This window comes from Chelonoidis abingdonii, chromosome 2 (genome assembly GCF_003597395.2).
Source record: "Chelonoidis abingdonii isolate Lonesome George chromosome 2, CheloAbing_2.0, whole genome shotgun sequence".
Taxonomy (NCBI): Eukaryota; Metazoa; Chordata; order Testudines; family Testudinidae; genus Chelonoidis; species Chelonoidis abingdonii.
In genome coordinates this window covers 98,927,987-98,932,786 of record NC_133770.1, presented here as the reverse complement: position 1 = coordinate 98,932,786, position 4,800 = coordinate 98,927,987, and positions in this window count along the sequence as shown.

The following is a 4,800-nucleotide window of genomic DNA, read 5'->3' as shown; positions in this document are numbered from 1 at the left end:
AATAAAAAAAAATAGGCCAGATCTATTAACTGCTAATTCTGTTAATCCCCAGAAATGTGTCAAATGTTATTCTTACCTTCATTTGTCAGGTTGGTAAACTGATGCACATAGAGGTAAAGTGATTTGACAATATTTAAATAACGAGAGGAGGAACAGAATCGGAACTCTCATGTTAGGCCCCTATTCAAGAAAAAAAAAACCTACTGTAGCCTCTTTACTTCTCCAGTGATGCCGGCCTCATTATTTTATTTGGTCCCATCTCCAACTATTATTTCAGTAGGGTTTTTTCCATGCTGCCTCAGGTATGGAACCATTTCTCAACTTTAGTGTGTTAGGACTGATCTGAATTAGAATATGGTAGGGCCTAAAATTCACTTCTTCAATAAGACTTACAAACAGCTAACCGAGTCAACCTTACTCACCTCAACATTTTATAGGAGCAGGTCAATGGAAAATTAAGCATACTGTTAAGTTTACACCTTCTTTTGAATCTCTTGTTTTTAGGGGATATCCTTCTATTGTACAGCACCATACACATTACTAGCACTTAAGCAATACCGGTAGCAAACTTGATATTAATAGCTTCAGAGGTTCCATACAATCTTTAATCTCCCATTTCAGGAAAGGTAACTTTGAAAGAGGTATTGGTTCAGTTTCTATTTTATATGGATTTAATTCCTGTCATTCTGATTTAAAATTTGGATAAAGCATGAAAACAAAGCAAAACAGTCCCCTCATAGTAATGGTTATGGGTAAAATCATAGAATTGTAGAACCATAGGGTTAGAAGGGACCACAAGGGTCATCTAATCTAACCCCCTGCCAAGATGCAGGACTTGTTGTGTCTAAACCATCCAGGACAAATGGCTACCTAGCTTCTTTCTGAAAACCTCCAGTGAAGGAGATTCTCTGACTTCCCTAGGCAGTTTGTTCTATTGTTCTACTGTTCTTACAGTTAGGAAGCTTTTCCTGAGATTTAATCTAAATCTGCTATGATGCAGTTTGAACCCATTGCTTCGTCCTGCCCTCCATGGCAAGAGAGAACAATTTTTCTCCATCTTTTTTTATGGAAGCCTTTCAAGTATTGAAGACCGCTATCATGTCTTCCCTTAATCTCCTTTTTTCCAAACTAAACATACCCAGTACCTTTAGCCTTTGCTCATATGGCTTGCAGTCCATCACTTAGATTATTGTTGTTGCTTGCCTTTGGATCCTTTCCAGTTTCTCTACATCCTTTCTGTACAGCGGTCACCAAAATTGGACACAATACTTTAGCTGAGGCCTAACCGGTGCAAGTAGAGCAGTACTATCACCTCCCATTACTTGTATGCTATGCCGCTGTTAGGGCAAACTAAAATTGAATTTGGTTTATTTGCAACAGCATCACATTGTTGACTCACGTTCAGGTTGTGATCCACCACAACTGTCCATGGTGACTAAGTTGGATCTATCTTCATCACCTTTGAACCCAACATTTAGTTGGCTCACCTTCAGGACCATGCATAAACTGGTGGGACAGCCTTACCAGTGGCATAGTTCCCTCCTCTCAGAAGGTTGTAATGAATAATTCCCCTCCATGGGTTCTGTCTGGGTTCCTTCCCCACTCTGAACTCTGGGGTACAGATGTGGGGACCCGCATGAAAGACCCTCTAAGCTTATTTTTACCAGTTTAGGTTAAAAACTTTCCCAAGGCATAAATTCCACCTTGTCCTTGAACAGTATGCTGCCACCACCAACTGATTTAGACAAAGAATCACGGAAAGGACCACTTGGAATCCTATTCCCCCAAAATATTCCCCCAAGCCCTGCACCCTCTTTCCTGGGGAAGGCTTGAGAATAATATCCTCACCAATTGGTACAGGTGAACACAGACCCAAACCCTTGGATCTTAAGAACAACGAAAAATCAATCAGGCTCTTAAAAGAAGAATTTACTTAAAAAAAAGATAAAAAAATCACCTTTATAAAATCAGGATGGAAGATAACTTTACAGGGTAACAAAAAGATTCAAAACACAGAGGATTTCCCCTCCAGGCAAAACTTTAAAGTTACAAAAACAGGGATAAACCTCCCTTTTAGCACAGGGAAAATTCACAAGCTACGACAAAAGATAATCTAACACATTTCCTTATTATTACTTACTATTTCTGAAATATTAGATGCTTAGTTCAGATATGGTTTAGGGAGATGTATTTTCCCTGCCTTGGTTCCTTGCTGACTCCAAGAGAACAAAGGAACACATGAAAACAAAAACCTTCCCCCACAGATTTGAAGGTATCTTCTCCCCTTATTGGTCCTTTTGATCAGGAGTCAACCAGGTTATCTGAGCTTCTTAACCCTTTACAGGTAAGGAGGGATTTTATGCTACGCTTAGCTGTATGTTTATGACAGGTTCCAACATGCAGAGTCCTGCAGAGCTTCATTCTGCATCAATACTGTACGAAGGGCATTTAAACCTGCTAAGGGACATTTTAAGACATTAAGGGCTGTTACTGAGACCCAGTTCTGATCCTCATCAGACCTAAAATATGAAGAATCCCTGATTTACTCCTTCCTGGTTGAGATGGAAATATGGATGAAACAGAAGTATCTGAAGCTCAATCCACAGGATTACCAGTTGGCTAGGGACTCATTGCCTATTAGAAGGTAAGGTTATGTTTGCGTCATCTAATGGACAACCATGCCTGTCTTCTGACAATATGGGCTGCAGCCTAGGGACTAGTCTCGATCTGTTTGGATTCCCAGGGGACTTTGGTAGATCACAGTCCACTTGCCTCTCATGTTGTCCATGAGACTATGGCCTCTTCACTCAGATATGGACCTTGCCAGTGTCACCAGACCTCTGCCCAACCAGCTATATTGTTTCAGGTTTCTTGGCTTCTGGTTATCCTTGAAGGAGTGTCTCAAGATTAAGCAGGTTGCAAAAGCAGAGGCTCACCTCCTGAATGAGTTGGGTGGCTATGAGCACCCCTTAGTTTTCTGATCTGCTTTTTGATGGTTATGCATTTGCTTCCATGCTCAAGGTTTTGGTTGCAATTTCTGAAGCCCTGGATTGTCTGGGATCCTGTTACATGAGAGATTGCCTTTTTCCCCATATCTCACTTTGCCAGCTCAGATCTGCTGGGTTGCTCTTGCTGATTTTCCCTTGAGTTTCTTCATCTGGGACTGGGACCAGGGTATTCTCAGATGAGGACTTGTGCCCTAGTTGCCTATGAAACTGGCTATAACTGGCTATGCACCAAAGCTCAGCTTTGACTAGCACCAGAGCACAAGACAAGGTGTTTATACAGTCCTTTAAGTAAGCAGCATGGAAGTCCAACAGTTGAATAATTAAAACTGATAGCCTCTAATTGAGACTGTTTTATATTTGTTTTAATTTTTGTAACTGTGCCAAGACCCTACTGCAATGTATACCACATGAAAATAAACTTCTGACTCTCCATTCATCTGCTCAAACTAAGAGACAACGTTCCCACCTCATTTTAAGTGAAGGGTATGATGGGTAGCAGAATGGCTGGCAATTGTTATTCCCTATTGTAGAACATATTGTTTGTCTTATTGTTTAAATTATGTAAATACTCTCAGCAGATGTGGCAATGTGAGCCTAATAATGAAAATAAAACTTTAAAAATATATACCAAGAAGTCAACTATTATGAATGTTAAAGAGTTTCCATAAATGAAAAATGGTTGGGGAGTGGGGGGCAGGCCCTTCTTTAAACACCAGACTGTCAATGTTTGAGGGCACTACTGGAAATTGTGTATGAAGTTATCATTGTGTGTTTCTTTGACAGTAATTGGTATACCCCGAAACAAGATCTGCAATCCTGGCATTCTTCAATTATGATGCTTTACATCTCTTTGTTTGAACTAGGGACTTGTGAATTCATCATGCTTGTTTTTGAAAAGCTCAGACATTGCTGGTTGGAATAAAATATTATTAGTTTCTTGTCCTGATCAGGAGAATGTATAAAAAAGGAGCATGGAGACAGGCCACAGAGAGAGAGAGTGGTTATCATGTAAAAGAAATACAGAACAGAGAAGGAAAGAGAGAACAATTACTTGGAGATATTAAAAGCAAGGAGTCTCTGCTGTTCTCTTTTAAATGAAACAGAAATGGAACTAATTATTCATTTGTTTCACAATTTATATCTTCATGTAATTACACTGACAGTAGTGCATGCTGCCCATCTGTGTTCTTTCCATAGCCATTATTATGGGCCCTTCTGGCCTTAACTGTGTGAAGCCTCATGCTAACACAAGTTTAAAAGAAATTGCTGTACTTGACTGATGTTCAGTTGGAGCAAGTCTATACTCTCCATCATATTTACAAAGTATGGGACGCGTGAGCATGTGGCTTTAGCCTAAGGGCCACTTCCGTCTCACTCTAACATTGGAAGAGTTGAGCGAGTTGTCAGTGGTTTCTCATGTTTCTTCTTCTTGCACCACATTTAGCGCACTGTGACCAAAGGGTGTGTGGGTGGCGGGGGGTGGGGGAGCTGTTTGCTTGAGACATTTGCACACAATGAAAGTAACAGAAGCACCTGTCTACTTTGGTAAAAGGGAGACGTCTGGCTTAGAAGTAGAAGCAAATATCAAGAGGACATAGACAGATGGGAGAGGGCAGCCTTAACATCAGTCCATGGTGCCATCATCATTAATGGCTAATGTCCCAACAGTAATTTGACTGCAACAGAAAAGTAGTGTAGTTGGGTTCATCTTACCATGGACAGACCAGCATATAGACAAGTTAGTGCTCACTGTCTCATTTTTGGTGGCAGATGTAGCAGAAATAGTATGTCA